Source organism: Ursus arctos, unplaced genomic scaffold, assembly GCF_023065955.2.
Source record: "Ursus arctos isolate Adak ecotype North America unplaced genomic scaffold, UrsArc2.0 scaffold_37, whole genome shotgun sequence".
Classification (NCBI taxonomy): Eukaryota; Metazoa; Chordata; class Mammalia; order Carnivora; family Ursidae; genus Ursus; species Ursus arctos.
This window is the reverse complement of record NW_026623053.1, coordinates 20,427,655-20,447,951: the sequence shown is the minus strand read 5'-3', so window position 1 is coordinate 20,447,951 and position 20,297 is coordinate 20,427,655. Positions and strand designations below refer to the sequence as shown.

The following is a 20,297-nucleotide window of genomic DNA, read 5'->3' as shown; positions in this document are numbered from 1 at the left end:
ACAGCCAACATTTGAAAAAATACATACATGTAAATAGACAGAAAACATTTGTATTTCAATTTTAAATGACCACAATTACTCATTAAGGAGATCTGTGCACCTTCTTGGTTATGGCATAATTTCTCAAACCTTGGAATGATATTGGATGCCACCACCTTTATTTCTTGTTCCACACTGATTTTCATGCACTACGTGCTTTTTATTAGAGCAACAAGCAAAAACCCAGTTTTGCAAAGGAATAGCATCACCTAAATAAATGCAACATAATCTAATATTTGAATTGTGAACTACTTCAATTCAGTAGTTTGCATAGCACCCATTTGAAATCAAGTGTCACTGCAATACTCCAATAAGTTAAAAAAATACATTGCAATTTCCTTGTGAATTCATTGTAGTGCCTGGGTGTTCTTCCATGCACAGTGTTAGGACTACAGACATATACTGCACCTTTCTCTCTTCTCCTACTTCTAAAAATTCTTCCTCTATCTTGATGTAGTTAGTATCTTTAATGCTTAGTTCACTGAAGGAAGAAAATTGAAAGGGAAACTTCCACAAGCTCCTATAAGATCTATGACTCCATCTCCTGAATTTGTGCTGATACGCTTTGCTTTATTTTCCTATTATGATAGTTGAAACCCCTTTACTAAGAAAGTCTTTAGTAAAATCCAAACTGTCATTTGTGTCTAGATCCCATCCAAGTACTTCTGCCAGCTCATACACCAAATACTTTCTCCAATTTACTGAACAGTTCATATTGGCACACAAATATGCTATTACTTCTCTCACTGATTAAAAAATTAAACCTTTTAAAATGATCATCCATGCCATTCCTTCCTTTAGAACAAAACTCCTCCTCAAAACAGTTGTACCCATTTGTCTTCTAGTCTTCTCTTCCCACACTTTCTTGAACTTACTCCAAGCAGAGTTCATTCTTACCACCCCACTGGAACCTTTCTTGTCAATGTCATCAGTGACTGCCTCTTGGATAAATCCAATGGTTCTCTGACTTCATCACACTGGACCTACTATCAATATTCAACACAGCTTATTATTTCCTCCTTTTTTAAAAACGATGTTATGTATGTATGTATGTATGTATGTATGTATGTATTTGAGAGAGAGCATGAGAGAGAGAGGGAGTGAGAGAGAGAGTGTGTGCAAGAGAGCATGAGGACTAGCAGGCGGAAAGGCAGAGGAGGGAGGGAGAAGCAGTCTCCCCACTGAGCAGGGAGCCTGAAGGCAGCCACAGGGGTTGATCCCAGGACTCTGAGATCATGACCTGAGCCAAAGGCAGATGCTTAACAGACTGAGCCACCCAGGCACCCCTATTATTTCCTCCTTGACACACTTTCTCTTCTTGATATCCTAGGCACCTTCTTTACTCCCAACTCTGTCTCCTTAGACTACTTTGCTCATTCATCAGCATTTACCTGATCTCCCTGTACTGCTTTATGTTTTTCTATTTACAGTTAATTACTTAGGTTGTCACCCAATTCCATGGCTTCAAATACCATATATGCACTAATATCTTTCATTTATATATTACTGGCCAACCTTTGTCCTAACCTCCAGGTTTATATTTCCAAGCTCTTATTTAATTGGGGGGCAAATGTAGCTTCTTATTTGCTTTCCCTCAAACCTGGTTATATCAGTTTCCCCTCTATCAGTTACCATCAGCCTCATTATCTCAAGTTTTCAGAGCCAATTTTTTTCTAATATCATGTCCATTTCATAAACAAATCTTACTATTCCTACTTTCAAAATATATTCTTAACCCAATCAGTTCCCACCATCTCCACTGCTAACTTCTTGCTTTGAACCACTACTATCTCTCACTAAAGCAAGTGCTTACATCTGCCTTCCAGGCATCTTCCTATTACCCTTTCAGTTCTCAGCACAGCACTTACAGCAAACCAGGTAGGACTAAATCAGAATATGTCACTCTGTTTGCTCAATACCTTCAAATGGCTTCCCTCCTAATTATAAGTTAAATGTTATCTATGGAATTCATTTTTCATGTTTGCTGACATTTCAATTTCCATCCTCCTTCTTACTCACTTGCTACACATCTGGGAAAGCCTATAAGAAAGCTGGCATGCTTTCTCCCTGGCACAAGCAGGAAGTTAAAACCATTCAAGCCCCATATTCATGCATAGGAGCTCTTGCCCCAGTGCTGTCCTTTAACCACACCACGTCAGCTGCCCATTTTCAAACCCACTGTGAAGTATGTCCTGTACTTTCCAAAAAGTTATACTATGTGAGTAATGAATTTGTACTTAATTGGCATATGTATGTGTCAACATCAGTTCAACATATGAAACAATTTTGGATAGGGTGTCTATCCCACTTACACAGCATAAACTACATAGCTGGTCACAAATTACCTTTCTGATTTCATTCTCTAATACCTACACTTTACTCCAATTCACTGGAATCTTTTCTCTTTCTATATTACCCTATGTAAAATTGTTTCTAACAACTTTTGCACATCCTCTCCACTCTGTCTAGAACTTTCTTCCCCCATTTATCCATGCAGCTCACTTCTTCATACTTAAAATTTCACAGACTCTCCATAAGAAACCTTTATCAACTTATTAACATTTAATGTAATGAACTTATCAAAATCTAATGTAATTAACACTCTGCTTATTTAGTTTATTATTGGGAAGTCCTATGTGGGCAGACATTTCCATACTTTGTTCATTGCTGTATTTATAGATCCTAGAATTGTGCCTTGTATGTATAATAGGTGTTAATCAATACTGGTTGAATGAATAGACTCATAGACGTGAATTGGTGGTAGTGGAGGTATATTCGTTCAAAATGAACATATACAGATAATTTCCATAAAAATAAAAGACAAAATAAAAAAACTTCATGGGAATAATTTTAACTTCTCTAGTCATCAAATAAATAATAAAATATATTTGTTCTTTCATTTTAGTCATCTATGACGAAAGATTCAAGGTAACAGAAATACTAAACTCTATTAAAATTCAGTGAAATAAATGCTCTTTTACCTTATAGGTGGAACAGAATGTTAACGTGGTTCTTTTGGAAAGCAATTTAAGAATATACCAATAACAAAGACTTTTTCACATAATTAAAAAAATAATTTCAATTTCAAATGTCATGTGTTCAGCAATAAGCCAAAATTATGAATATAAATACCATGACTTCACTCCTATGCAGAATTTAAAAAAGAAAATGAATGAACAAACAAAGGGTAAAAAAAAAAAGAGGGACAAACAAAAACTGACTCTAAAATCCAGAAAACAAACTGGTGGTTGTCAGAGGAGAAGTGGTGGGGGTGGGGAGGAGTGAAATAAAGAGGATCAAAGTGCTCTTATCTTGACAAGTACTGAATATAAAATTGTTGAATTATTACATTGTACATCTGAAACTAATATAACACTGTTAATTATCAATTAAAAACCTATTATAAGAAAAAATTTCCATCATATATTAAGTAGTACGGGGGGTAAAGATACCACTTCAGATACAGAAAATTAAAATAAATAACTAGGGTCACATTCCTGATCAATTTTGAAGTGAAGATTCAAAGATTTGTTTTAATAGAAAAAAACCAGACAGAAAAGAAATATCCACAGGAATGGACAGTTTTTATTATAAGAAAGAAAAATAATTTTTGAATTATCAAAATTCTAAGTAATATATATGCTTTCCTTTTAATGAAATAAATTCTAAAAATTTATATTATATTCTTTTTTTCATTTAAGTATTTTGAGCAAAAATGAAGACATACTAAAATCAGGAAAAATGGCATATTTTCCTAACATCAATAATAGAACATATTGAGTATTCACCATGTCAGGCATAGTCCTAAAAAACTTTTAATGAATTATTTAGCTGTATTCTCAGAGTGCCTGGAAAATTATAAAAACTACAACTTTGTCATTTTTGTCCCCCTCCTCAGTGTCATCAATATTTTCATAATCATTCATATACACTACAAAAACTTTATGAATATATCTAAAGAACCCAGAAAAGCCATTAATAAAACACTGAGAATTAAAAAAGTAAGTATCAGATAAATCCAAATGTTTGGAATAGAAAAATATTTTCATCTGTAATAATGTTGATCAAACTCATAATGTTATTTTAAATGGATTGGTACTTTTTAATTCATTCAGTTCAGAAAATAAAATAAAATACTCTAACTTAGGCAATAAGAGATAATTTAAAAATTATTTTTATAAAATAACAAAATGATTTAGGTGTAATCCTGTCACTGAGGCCAAAATATTAGAAAATAATGTAAATCTGTAACATTTTAGTGTCTAAAAAATAAAAACATATACTTATATTGGATGGGTAAGGCAAGACTCTTTTTAGAACAAATATTTGACTCAATTTCTTTTTTAAAAATCTATCCATGTGTGTGATTCAGCCCTGATTTTTGTTTCCCTGGAAGTTTATAAATGCTCCTGACCCAGTGGTAAGATTTTTCTATATTGAAGCGTGTTATTTCCTATTATTGATACTCCTATTGATATTTCTTCCTAAAAAATATACTAATGATTTTGCCATTAAAATACACATATCTACACTTGATCTTTCCCAAAGACACTAATAGTGAGATATAAAATATTTGTCTCTCAGTAAATACTGCTAACATAATGTGTCACTTCAATTACTCCTGTATTTAGCTTTCACATTTCAATGAGATTTATTAGAGAAAATAGAAAGTTTGTAATAAGCCCTAAAATATCAAGCTTTGCCAGAAGTCATTTATATTGTTGTATTATTGACAAATTTTAAGTTGTATGGGCTATATTTTACTAATAATAGTATCCTGACAACCAATGGCTTATTTTATTACTCAGAGTTGCCATCCATTCCAATTTCTCTAGGACAAACATTTATCCTTGAAAATCATTAAAGATATTTCAATATTGAGAGGAAATCTACTGCAGACACAGAATTATTTCTAAAAATAGACTTCTTGAGTATAATCAAAAAACCATTGTGAAAATGTTTTGTCTGTAAAAGCAAATAAAGGTGTTTTTAAAAGCAGCATAATAATTTGACTGTCTTTTATAAACAATAACAAAAATAATTATATGTTATTCTTATTTGTTGAAGGACAAAATTACATGTACTTGTATATAATGCATTTAAATGATAGCATTAGGTGTACAGAGACACACTCAACATTCCTATCAAGTATTTGAAAATTACAACCAAACTTTCAGTATTTTAATTCACTATCTAAAAAATGACCAAATGCTAAGTACTGGGGATATAAAAAAATCAAGTAATATATACCTTTCTTAAAGGTATTACAAAAAATGTCAGGTGTCAGACATGTTCATATACACTACCCTACAAGACAAGTTTCAAATAGAGGTATAGGAAAGGAAATAACATTAAGTCTTGAACTTGAGTCAAAATGATGCCCAAAGTAAGTTTTATTTTAAATCTATCGAGCTTTTTTTTTTTAAAGATTTTATTTATTTATTTGAAAGAAAGCACACATGAATGGGGGGGAGGGGCAAAGGGAGAAAGCAAAAAGGGAGAAGCAGACTCCCCACTGAGCAGAGGGCCCAACGCAGGACTTGATCTCAGGACCCTGTTGAGATCATGACCTGAGCCGAAGGCAGCCGTTTAACCAGCTGAGCCACCCAGGCACCCCTTGTAGAGCTTTTATTTACCCAATATTTCTTAATGTAAGCTCATGTCCAAAATGAGGCTCAAACTCATGATTCCAAGATCAAGAGTCGCATGCTCTACTGGCTGAGCCATCTAGGTGGTTCCCAACTTTTAAATGAAATAATAACATGTCCTCATGTTGTATTTTTAACTTAACATTTTAATGTGGGCATATAAAATAGTAAATGAAAAAAAAACTTTCATAATTTTGTGTGCATATGTGTAGCTTTATAAAAATAGAATTATTTCATAATACTATCTTATTACTTTTTTTTCCATTTTTACTCAATTTACTTGGGTTTTCTGGAAATTACACCCACAGACTGAGACTTGTCAACACCATTTCTACCATGTAATTTCACCTCAACAATCTAGAATTTTTACCTATTTATTTCTATGCTAAAATGATGTTATGAATTATATTTATAACTGTGTTGTTTGCTCATTGCTTGATTCAAACCATATCAGTTTTTCTATTAGTGTTATAAAAAATTTAATAAAAAAATTTTAAAGGAAAAAAAAAAAGGGAAACCATGCTTTTCTTTTCATAATGTGCGGTCTCTAAAAGTCAGCTGACAATTCAAGGGTAGCAATTTCCAATCCTCTTGCTTCTAAATGTAGCTATGGTTCTTTCCAGTAAAATGTAAATGGAAGTGATATTTGTCACACTTAGGCCAAGTTTTTCTGAAATTAAACTTCATAAAAATAGAGGACTCCTAGGCTCTATAATGCCAGAGTTATAAGACTGAAAAGCCTGGATTCTTGAATAGCCATGCAAAGGAAAATTTCTCATTAATCAGGAAGGCATCTATTATATTGTTGCATGATTATAAAGTAAACACATATTTTGTTAAGCTACTGGAATTTGTACTTTATTTATTACAGAAACTAGAATTCTCCTAACAGAGGCAGAAAGCATATTTTCACACACACACACACACACACACACACACACACACACACACAAATTGTAATCCCAGATGGGAAAAAGAAAGATTATGGGGAGGAGGCAGTATTGAAGGAAACCTGGCCAACACTTAATGAAAACTGAAGGAAAGATATCTTCTAAAATACAGCAGAAAAAGGACACACAGAGAGCCATTCTGTATGTAATTACTCTCAAGATATTTGGTAACTCCAAGCTCCATTTTTTGAGGCAAGACTCACATTACCAAAGCAGAGAACAGATGTTAAAAGGCTAAAAAAATGCTAAAAATAAATGTTGGCAATCTCACAGGATATAGATACAAAAACTGGAGTCAGGGTCACAAAGATAAAGGGACAGAACAGGCACTCCAGACCATTTTTTGAAACTCTTGAAAGTTTTTACCTAGAAAAAAATAATAAAATGGAAATAAATCACTCTCAAGATAATCTGCCTTTATTATTTTTTTTTAGAGATTTTGTTTATTATTTGAGAGAGAGCAAGAGAGAGCACGCATGAGTTGGGGGTGGGGGGAAAGGGGCAGTGGGAGAGGGAGAAGCAGACTCTCCACTGAGCAGGGAGCCCAATGCACGGCTCAATCCCAGGACCCTGGGATCATGACCTGAGCCAAAGGCTTAACCAACGCTTAACCAACTGAGCCACTCAGGCGCCCCAGATGATCTGCCTTTACTCCACCTATGTACAAGAGGAAAATTTTAGCTTCTCTGGACAAAGGTAACATCATCCCAGAGACCCAACTTTTGTAAACACAGTATCTGACATGTAATAAAAATTACAAGACATAATAAAAACAAATCCCAATGACTGAAATTCAAGAGTTAAAAGTGATAAAAGAAACATATACATAGATGATGCAGATTTTGAAATTATGAAACAGTAAATAACTACAAAATAACTACACTAATTATAATATTTAAAGAATATATATATAAATTTGCACAAGAAATTAGAAACTTTATTAAAAGGAATCAATATCATATTCTTTCACTGAAATTAGCATCTCAAACTATTCAATAAATGTATTTGAAAGCAAAGTATAAATAGTAGAAATGAAATTACTGAGTTTAAACATATGCTAACACAAAACAGCCATACTGAAACAAAAAGGATTACAAAAAGAGAAGAATGAAACAGTGCTATCATTGTATAGACCGTGGCAAAATGATTTAACATATATGTAATTGTAATCCCAAAGGGTAAGGAGAAAGAATATAAATTGAAGAAGAAATAATTGAAGGAAATCTGACTGAGATTTTTTTAAATTTGAAAGAACAGACATAAACTATGAATTTTAGATTTCTACACTATGGGATGGATAAAAACACAAGAAAATAATACACATAAAATATAGAGAAATTGCTGAAAATTAAACACAAAGAGACTATCTTAAAACCAGCAAGAGATTAAAAAATAACACAGTTTACTTCTAAGCATAAATAATTCAGAACACTACGGACGCATATAATTAAAATGTGGAAGAAGTATAAGTGTCAATTTAAAATTATATGTGCAGAGAAAATATTTTTCAAAGGTAAAGGAGAGAGAAAAGACAATGGCAAAATATCAACACTGAGAAAATACATTGTAAGAAGAACTACATCAAAGAATAATTATCTCAAAAGGAAAATTTTTTCTGACTGAATGAAAATGATACTGAATGGAAATAGAGTAATCCTGGAATAAATGAAGAGAACAGCAAAAGTATGCATGTAGTTAAATCTAAAACAATACTGATTGTTTAAAATAATTCTTGTGATATTTAAAACACATGAATAATACCATGGCTGATTTAAAATATATTAAAATAAATTTCATGACAACTCACAAAAAACAGAAGAGTGTAAATACATCTACAAGGTCCTTATAGATGTCAGAGAGTGCAAAAGTTGTGGGTAGATGGTATTGATTCAAGAATTCATCTTGTAATTAATGCATAATTTAAAAAGATATGTATTGTACTGACTGTAGAAAATAATAAACACATGAATTAAAAATATATCTAAAAGAGAAATACTGAAGATTACCAAGTACCATTTAATTATAAAGAAGATTATAATGGTACACAAGGAAAAAGGGAGTGATAACACAAATGGGAAAAAAAGGTACAATTTAAAGTGAAATACACCTATAATTATCTTAACTGTAAAGTCCACTAGTTTAGCAAAATACAAATACTGATACACTAAATGTAAAACTCTTCACTATTTATGAGATATCTTAAATATGAGAATACATAAATGTTGATTATTAAAGGATGAAAAATTATATCATGCAATACCAAAAAAAAAGCTAACGTAGTTTTATTAGTATCAGATGAACTAAGCTTTAATGCTAGAATTAGTACTAAAGTAAAGAAGGCTATTCCATTCTATAATGTTAAAATGTTAATCCTACAGGAAAGAATAAGATCATCTCATAATATATAAAGTAAAACCTGACAGAGCTAAAAATAAAATATATAAAATCCATAACACAGTAAAATATTTTGATACAGTTCTTAGAGTAACTGAAAAACACATTTAAAAAACTAGTAAATTAGAAATATGTATAATATATAATATCATTTATAATGGCATTATGTATTATAATACTTGAAATTATGTGTCACATGTACACTTGAATGTATATTTTTACAGTTGATGGGATTATACGTTTCTGTTTGTGTGTGTATCCCCATATGTATAAACTATGGACGATTTAAAATATGTGTAGTATTGGGGCACATGAGTGGCTCAGTTTGTTGAGCATCCAACATTGATTTTGGCTCAGGTCATGGTCTTGGGGTCCTGGGTTCAATCCTTGCCTCAGGCTCCGTGCTCAGTGGGGAGTCTGTTTCTCTCCTTCTCTCTCCCTCTGCTGCTCCCCCCACTAATGCACATACTCTCTCCCTCTCTCTCTAAAATTAATAAGTAAATATTTAAAAAATATTTATAGTATTCTACAATTTATGCATATAAGAATATTTACACACACATGCGTGCTCACATATAACCATGTAATTCAAATTATAAATCAAAATGGACATTAGAAAATTTTAAATCTTAAACTGATTAATAATAAAACCATCATATCAAAATGCACAGGCAATTACCTAGGACAACTACTCATATATATATATCTAGAGGTGTGTCATATAACGTAGCATCTCAGCAAAGTTATATATAATCCCAATCTGGAAACAACCAAATGGCTATCTACTGTAATAGAGTTGTAAAATAAATAAGTTGTAGCATATTGATAAAATGGAATAGTACAAAACAATAAAAATAGTGAATTTCACACTACGTACAAAACATGGGTGAATCTTAAAAATATATATTGCTGAACAAAAGACGCTAGACACAGAATAATGCATAATGCATGATTCCATTTATACAAATATCAAGATCAAGTAAAACTAATCCAAGAGCAAAGTGTTTAAAGTCAAAAAAACATTTTTTAAAAAGTCCTGGAAAGGGCAGGAGGAAGGATCCTGAGGCACTAAACGTACTCTACACCTGATCCGGGTTTTGCTTATGTGCGTATGTTTACATTGTAAAATGTCACCAGACTTTACACTTAACAATTGGTACACTTCACACTTCAATAAAATGTATATATTATACTTCAATTAAAGTGTAAAATGAGTAAATAGCTATTGTAATCTACCTTTCTACCTGCAAAAGCTGTAGAATGCTTTCTAAAAATATTGAATCTTTTTTCTACATAAAGTATTCTAAATTGACAGTTTTCTCTCAGCACTTTAATGTAATAATTCTTTTGTCTTCTGTCTTCTATCATTTCTGTTGAGAAGTGAGATGCAATCAAATTGCTATTCCTCTAATTTCAAATTGAATTTATTTTAAATTTCTCTCAATACAATTAAAAAGTGTAAGGACAATGAAAACCCTTCTCTTAATCTCTTAAAATAAATCAATAATATGTTGTTGCTCTGTATGATATATTCAACTCTGACAACTTACGAATTTCTAGGGGAATAATTTCATATGCTGCTGTAAAACTCTAACTACAACACAACAGATGTTTAATAGCTCCAATAATATTTAGCTCTTAAACAGAACATCTCATCTTCAAAGCATCACGCGAACACTGAATAATTAAACTTTATAGTATCCTAGCACTGTAGATAACATTCATGATAATGTCTGTTTAATATGAAACAGATATATCATTATACCGGTGAGGAGACTCAGAGAGAAAAAGGTATCCATTATCAGAAACTACTTGGTGTATGTGAGCAAATGAGTATGTATTTTTTTAAAATCAGCATTTTAAAAATACAAATATTTGAAAGGAAATTAAAAACTCTGATTCTTTTATTTGTACAAATTTAGAGTAGGTTTTCTCAAAATGCCGTTTGAGGGGGATATCTGTATCATATTTACCAGGTATATTCGATAAAAATAAAGATTCTTTAGACAAATTAAGTATACCCCTACGAAATCAGAATCCCTAGAGGAAGTGTGAGGGAATTTAAATTTATAACATCATCTTGTAATTTTTGTGTAAAGTAAAATTTAAAACAACTGTTTTAGTGTTTATTTGTAAATAACATTTATTAGAATCCACTTAAAATGATTCAAGAGGAATGATCTTAAGTGTTTACGCTATGATGTACACACATAGGTTGAACTGGATATTACAAGGGGTTATTTTCCTATAAGGTGTTGAGAAATGTATTGAATAGGGTGGCATCAGTTTCCACCAATTATATGGAGTGCTGTTCAAACTCCCCTTTTCTGTCTATCTTTACAGCTAGTAAGAGAATGATGTTTTTCCAAAGACGTCTCCTTGTTTTGATCTTATTTTCTTCTTTTACCCAAGAATCTTGACACTTATAAATAAGTTGTCTGAAAATCCCTACAGTTTTTTTTTGCCTGAACTTGTCTATGAAGACTTTATAATGGTTCAAAACATTTTAAATAAGTGGATTTATTTTGACATAGACTTCTCTGAGCACCTGCAAAATCATAGGCTTAATTGGGATACAGCTGTTACTGATTGCTATGAAGAGAGGGTGTCTGTGTTGACTGATTGGCTATTTTTATTTAATAGTACACATCGAGCTTTCTCTCTCTCTTTTTTTTTTTTTTCAAGTTGCAGTTTTCTTAGGAAATGGATAAATGATTAAAGACCTAAAATGGAGTGTCACTTTGCCAACTATCAACAGTAGAAGATGAACTGCTTTCAGTGAATAAACGCTGCCAGACACCTGTGTAGAGCTTCTTCCTTTTTTGAAGAATATTGATCTGAAGAACCAATTTGCTCAATGGTTCAGCAGTCACAGAAGTAAATGTTTTAAACTGATGAGGCATATGAAGTAGTAAAAATGTCAAGGCAGCAGGAATAATTAGGTTTGCTCTAAAAAAGTGCGGAAGAAATGGGAATGGTTCTAATGAGCGTTAAATAAATGTGTACACTCTGATTCCTTTTCTAGTAAGGTCAGTGAGATACTCGCAATTTTCTGTGACTTCAGTTTATTAATTGACATCTAAAGTAAACATTTAAAAATTCTTATGTGATATTTACATTTCTACTCATACAGAAAATTTAATGATATAATGATGATTAGTACTTTTACCGTTGCTTCTTAAATAAATTTTTAATGGCTCTAATGATCTGCCTCTCAAACAACAGATAAGGATTCAAATTATTCTTCCTTAACACCCTTAACTATATAAAAATATCTGTTGCAGACACTCTAATCTCTAAAAAGCCAAGCATCAGGATTAAATACCTCTAATATCTGCAATCATTTTTTCGCATGATTTCAAATCCCTGCATCATCAAGTTCATGCTCTTAGACATTCAACAGTTTGTAGCTTCCTCTTTTCAGCATATCACTAAGAAATTAATATAATCCTCTAGAAAATATTGTTTTGGAGTCTATTCTTCAAATGATATAGTCTAAGAAACTGAACTACTTTTAGAAGCTTTGAGTAAGAACTTATCAAACTAAATTATCAAAGCTCTACTTTGTAGTATAACATGTATTTAACTGTAATATGCTCTATTTATCTAATAAATATCAATTTCTATAACATGAAAACATTTCATTCTATTCAGATCGTATTTAGCATATTAGTTTTCTCCTTAAAAAATAGCTGAGACAAATTTCTGTAGGACATGGGGGATTTAATTGGAAGCCAGATAATTCAAAAGCATGGCACATTTTGATGTACAGACAGTCCCTGACTTGTGATAATTCAATTTATGATCTTTCTACTTTATGATGGTGCAAAAGCAATACACATTCAGCAGAAACTGTACTTTGAATTTTAATCCTTTCCCGGGCTAGCAATATGCAGTACAATATTTTCTCATGAGTCTGGGTGGTGGCAACAAGCTGCAGCTCCCAGTCAGCCACTTGTTTAGGAGGCTAAACAACTGATACCCATACAACCATTCTGTTTTCCACTTTGAGCATGGTATAAATGAAGTACATGAGAAATTAAAGACTTTATTATAAAATAGGCCTAATGCATCTGCCAATGCATTTTACCCAGCTGCAGGCTAACGTAAACGTTCTGAGCATGTTTAAGGTGGGTTAGGTTGAGCTGTAGTGTTGGATAAGCTGGATGTATTAAATGAACATTCCTCTTAGGATATTTTCAACTTACGATGGATTTATTGGGACGTGACCCCATTGTGAATTGAGGAAGATGTGTATTAAGGAAGAAGTGAATAAAATTTCCCAGTGGCAGGCCTAAGGAAAAGAATGAAAAAGATTGTGAAAATATGTCTTCACAGTTAATTTTATCAAGTTTATCCACCCCTTCATATAACTAACAAGAAATCTGTTCCTCAGGGAGAACAGAAATAACATGGAGACACAAAAGCAGAGACTAGAGAGAAATAATGCAAATGGTTTTCCAGTTTATTTCTGAGGTACAGATGCATCTGTGTCCTTGAAGTATGTCTGGTCCCAAAAAATTTTAAAGAACTCTACTTTTTTTTCTTGCCTCCTTTTCTACCACCCTTCTCATGATCCTTTGTTTTTGAGCCCCAAATTTTGGTTAATACCCCTAATATTGTAGTTTAGCTCTATAATTTGTTTATCAAGTTATTCATTTACATATATAAATGTGAATATATATGAAATAGAGTGCAATTAACAATTATCTACTCATAGTGTGCTACTAAGATAATTAGGGTTAACTAGATAAATAAATGAGTTTGGATTTTGTCCTTAGAGTAATGTAAAGTGAAAGCTTAAGTTGAAGTGGAGGAGTTACATAATATAATAAATATTTTTATAGACATAACTGTATATCATATGGAGAATGGATTGGCAGAAGGCATTATTGGAAGAGGAAGATTAGAAACCACAGCAAAAAATTCCAGAGATAATGGTGGTTTGAAAAAGAATGGCAGCAGTAAAGACGAAAAGAAGTGAAATGATTAGAAAAACATGTAGGAGTGTAACTCTGCAAGAATTCATATGAGAGAAGGGTAGCTAATTCAAGGATGACTCCGAGAGTTCTGACTTGGGAAATCACATTTCAGTTTGAAACACACAGCTGGATATATGATATTGTGCCCAGAGGAGAGCTCTAGAACGGAATACATCAATTTGGACACTATCATTTAGAGATGTTACACAAAACCATATGACTAGATAAGAGCTTTTAATGTAAAGGTGCAGAATCAGAAATAGAGCTCTAAAATAGCTCTAAAATAGAGCTAAGATTTAAATGTCTATGAGAGGAAACTGGGCTAGTACTGGAGATCAAGAAGGAGAATAAACAGGAGACCGTTGCATCATGAAAATCAACAAAGAGTTTGTTTAAAGAAGCAGGACCAGCTGATGAAAATTCCAAGAGATTAAATAAAATATTTTTACAGAGCAATAAAAATTATTTGCTCATACAATTAAATACAATTTTGTGCACATAACACCATGATATATTGGGGACTATCTCAATATATAGACTTAAAAACTACAAAAATTATTTCTTTACTTTCTTCCCTATTTCTTTCCATATTGTTGATAAGGAAAAGGGAAGAAAGATTGACGTGTGTGCATGCACCTGCAAAACAGCTGACCAGGTAAGAGATATGAGAAGACCAGATAGGATATTAGATCGTTTTTGAGCACTACAATCCTCAAAATCGGGGTAGTGCTTGAAATTTTAATATGGAAATTTAATATTGAAATATTAACTATTTATGGAGATTAAATAATGTAAGTGTAATTGTTTTAAACAGTACACATATCGGAATTAACTTTTAACTAAAAAATACTGATCTCTGACTTACGCTTTCTTTAATAAATTTGTTATTTCAGTGTTTGCCTCAGTAAATGACTTGAAAGGATATATTTATACTTTTGATGTATGGAAAATAATATAAAATTATATTTTCATTGAATGGCTTATCACTTTAATATGAAAAACTACATCATAAAAATATATTTAAATGTCTAAACATTTATACTTACAAATACAAAATTATAGAACCAATATATTTGGTTCTAGATAGTTTCAAATGGATCTTACTGTAGTAAAAAAAATAAATAGTAGCTAAAAGAAATGAGGAAAATATTTTCCAGCATAAGTTTTATAATAAATTCAATGAAGCCAAAATTATATGTCATTCATTGTAAAAATTAGAACTAAATATTGACTTAACTGCATGTTGATTTGGGGCACAGAATAGAATATTTTCCAAATTGTGATGGAATTATCATAGTCAACTTATTCTTTCTGCAGAGTAGATATGGTATAACTTGGATATGGCATTAACATTAGAAATTATCATTATTAGTATTTTTAAAGGAGATTGAGATTCTATTAACATATAATTATAAATTATCATGTCACAGAAAAACTATGAGGTAATTATTATAAAATAATGTAATTACCCAGTACATTTAACTGAAGATAACTTTCTTACTCAAACAACAGAAACACATTATATGTGTATGTGTGTATATGCTATCTTGAAAGTGTAATAAAAGGATTTAACATATTTTCATTAAACATTTATTTTGGAAGTTGACAAATGTGCTAAAAATAGAAGCCATAACTTAATCATTTTTGTCATTACAATAATTTTTAATCTGAGTATATTTTTGATGATTTCCCTTTACATAGGCATATGATAATTTTCTCTTTTTCAAGTAAGTCTCTTACTAAATGAGATAAAGTGCTGTGAGCCCACAATATGATATGTTTTTACCTATTCTTCCTGTTTGAATAATCTCTGCATTTTGAGTTGCGAAGTCATACTATAATTCATCTTCAAAAGAAATACTATCAAATCTAAATAAATATCTCAGAAAAAAAGGTAAGTGGCATGCTTTGAAACTCATTTTATGAGACCAACATTATATTGTCAAATACAGATTAGAAACAGGAAAATTTCCCTCATGAACATGGATGTGAATTATTTACAAAATACCAGTATCTGGAACCCAAAAATATATAAAAATAATAATACATTTTGTACAAGTAGGATTTATTACAGGAATGCAATGATGAATTAATAATTTGCAGCAACATGGATGGGACTGGAGGAGATTATGCTAAGTGAAATAAGTCAAGCAGAGAAAGACAATTATTGTATGGTTTCACTCATTTATGGAACATAAGAGATAGGAAGATCGGTAGGAGAAGGAAGGGAAGAATGAAGGGGGGGTAAACAGAAGGGGGAATGAACCATGAGAGACTGTGGACTCTGGGAAACAAACTGAGGGCTTCAGAGGGGAGGGGGGTGGGGGACTGGGATAGGTCGGTGATGGGTATTAAGGAAGGCACATATTGCATGGTGCACTGGGTGTTATACGCAAATAATGAATCACGGAACATTGCATCAAAAACTGGGGATGTACTGTATGGTGACTAAAATAACAAAATAAAAACTATTAAAAAATAAAAAATAATAATAAGTTGAAAATCACTCATATTAGAATATATTAAAATAATGTTATTCAAACGTATTATCATATTGAGATGAAGAAAAAGAATTTGACAAAATGTAACTCCAATGTATTTAAAAAAAAACCAAAAAACTTCTATCACACTAGAAATAAAATGGAACTTCCCCAGGCCGACAAAAGTCATGTAGGGAAAACCCATAACTAACATCATACTCATGGTGAAAGATTGAATACTTTGTAAGGTAAAGAACAAGAAGAGAATTTTGGATACACAAACTTTGAATTTACTCAGTTTACTGTAAGTGGATTGTGCTTCCTTAAAGTTGTTATAAAAATAATGAAATGTTTCCCTACTAATGAAACCATGAAAGAATGATTTCTAAAGTTGTTAGTTTATATTTCACATTAAAAGAGTTTTCATATTTTTATGTTTAATATTAAACACCATTTCTTTCTTATTTTTACTTTTTAAAAATGTTTGTACAGCAAAAACAAAATGAAAGATTCTCTTCCTCTCAGATACAAAGTCAAAGAAATAAGGTAGTAATATCCTTGTTCTCACAAATATCCTTCTTCATAACATAAAAACATACAGATCTACTCCTCCATTGTACATACACACACACACACACACACACGCACATACATTAATCCCCTCTCCTTCCTCTGTATGTGTGTATAAATTAATGTGTGTGTGTTTGTTCAACATTCTTTTTCCATATATATTCGCTTCCCCTTTCCTTTGGGAGAATTTAACTCCCTTACCCCATTGACATCAGTCTTGTCTAGGTGACTTATTTTGGAGTAAAGAAATATGGGGAAAATTAATATATACCTATTCTTTGTGGAAGCACTTAGAGCCATCTCCTGATTGCCATCTCTCCCATTTTCTCTTCTCACTGCTCATGAGAACAATAATGTCTCAGTTAAGAATCATTCAATCATTGTAGATCTTGGAGTATTTGAAGCAGAGCTTCAGTGAACATGCTTTTTGTGCCAGAAATGTATTTCTTATAAGCCAAATATATTTATTTTGTTGTTATCACAACCTAATCAAGTGACAGTTTATTGATATATATGTGCATACATGGGTATATATATCTGTATGTATGTGCATATATGTGTATGATCCTATGTATTCACATACTGTCAGACAAGCGTACACATGTATAGTATGTACACATAAGGGGTGTATTTATGTATACATTCATATATGGCATACTCATATATGTATACACACATTCATATACATATACTTATCATTTCATTTTATGCAGGTAGCATAATTAAAAATTTTCCTTATCAAAGGGCATATGTACTTTCTCTGACATTTTGTTATTTCAACAATGCTGCAACAAATATCTTTAATGCATTTCTTTGCATTTCTAGTGAACAAAATATAGGAAGGAGAATTGTTAGGCATAAGATATGTACATAATATATATGTATACACAGAGAGTAACTTTATGGCCGGTCATCTCGGCTTGTATTTTAGGAATGATGTGTCCACACATCTGCAAACTGAATAGTCTGCTGCAATACATAATTCTATATAAAAAGTAGCTCATAGATGACTAAAAAATATAGGTAAACGATATCAGTATAAGGCAGAAGTTGGATTGTTTCATATGTAATTTTCCAACACACTGGTATGTTATGCCACCAGGTAATGATGACTGGACCCAAAATGTGGTAACACAGCTGAATACAGAAAGTTGAAAAAATTGAATATTGGTACATGTGTATTCCTTTTGGTCTTACTTTAAAGCTCTTTTTATAACCTTTTGTTGCGTTTACATTTTTTCACATGTTCCCTTTAATTAGTAGCCTCAGTGTTTTCTTATACACACTTATATTAAGCTATCTTCACCTTCTTTTCCAAGGTAAAGCCTCAAATTACTATACAATTCCATTGTCAACTTTGTTACTCTTGGAATTGTTTCAATTAGAGTTGGCCAAAGAGGGACCTATATGATTTGGGAGACAGAAGTAAATCAGTTATCATTACCTTCTGAATCACTGTGGATAGACAGGGTCAGGAAGACGCAGAGGTACTTGGTAAATTCCACATCAACTTCACTGTCTTCCACTCTGTGTTTAGTTTTTCTCAACTGCTGTACTTCTGCGACCCAAATTCTTATATGAAATGCTTGGCTATAGACCCACGGAATGCAATTCTGGATCCAATACAGGTACCAATTCAATATCAGTCAATTATTGACTGATTTTTTGTCAATTTAATTATTGACACAGAACATTAAGAATGGGAATCTGGAGTTGGTTCTCAAATCTAATTAGACTTAATAAATATAATTTGATTTCCTTACAGTTATAGTATCAATGATTCTAAAGAACCGGGTAAAGGAAACAAAAGCAAAAATAAACAATTGGGATTACATCAAACTAAAAAACTTTCGCACAGTGAAGAAAACCATTTACTAAATGAAAAGGCAACCTATTGAATGAGAGAAGATATTTGCAAATGATATATCTGATAAGGAGTTAATTATCCAACATATATAAAGAACTCATATAACTCAACACCGAAAAAACCCAAATCATCTGATTAAAAAGTGGGTAAAAGACCTGAATAGACATTTTTTTTCCAAAGAAAATATACAGATACTCAACAGACATATGAAAAGATGCTCAAAATCTCTGATCATCAAGGATATGCATATCAAAATCACAATGGCTTATCACTTCACACCAGCCAAATGGCTAGCATCAGAAAGACTAGAAATAACAAGAGTTGCCAAGGAGAAAAGGAAACTTGCGCACTGTTGGTGGGAACGTAAACTGGTGCAGCCACAATGGAAAACATTATGGAGTGACCTGAAAAAACTAAAACTAGAAGTACCATACAATTCAATAATTCCAATTCTGGGAAAATGAAAATACTAATTTGAAAAAATATATGCACCTGTATGTTTACTGCAGCATTATTTACAATTGCCAAGATATGGAAGCATCTATCGATAGATGAATAGAGAAAGATGTGGTAGATATATACAACGAAATATTACTCATCTATAAAAAAGAAGGAAATCTTGTCATTTGTAACATGGATGGACCTAGAGGCTATTAGGCTAACTGAAATAAGTCAGACAAAGACAAATACCATGTGATTTCACTTGTACGTGGAATCTAAAACACCAAGGAAATGTACAAACAAACAATAACAACAAAATAGAAACAGATTCATAATGGGTGAAATAGGTTTCTGGTTCTAACAAAGTACAAATTTCCAGTTATAATATGAGTAAGTCACAGTGATGAAAAGTACAGCATACGGAATATAGCCAATAATATTGTAATAACTTTGTATAGTGACATATGGTAACTATACTTATCAGGTGAGCATTTCATAATATGTATAGTTGTCAAATCACTGTGTTGTATACCTGAAACTAATATAATAGTATATGTCAACTATACTTCAATTAAAAAAAAAAAGACCAGGTACATGCATACCTAAGCCCATATTTCTCTTTACCAGGACTCCCAAGCCCTACTTAAAATTTATCTGTAAATATTAATCATACATATTATTGTTTAAAGTCATGTATAAAAGCATGTTGCTGGGGTAAGGAGAACACTAGTAATATTGGCTGAAATGGCAATTTAAACTTAAATTTAAATTAAAATTAATAATGATAATACAAGATCTATAGAAAAGAATAATAATAATGATAGACTTTGATGGAATCTCATTGTACTAAATGATGTGTAAACTGCCATTTTGGAGCTGTTAGGCTAACGTACCAATTTGAGTCTTGTAATAACATCTGTATTACA

At 31.8% G+C, this 20,297-nt stretch overlaps 1 long non-coding RNA gene across 1 annotated transcript in view; it reads right to left on the bottom strand.

Annotated features, from left to right (window-relative positions):
* Positions 1 to 20,297, bottom strand: part of LOC113266163 (uncharacterized) — a 404,629-nt gene that overhangs the window by 52,815 nt on the left and 331,517 nt on the right. The gene's annotated exons all lie outside the window — the stretch shown is intronic.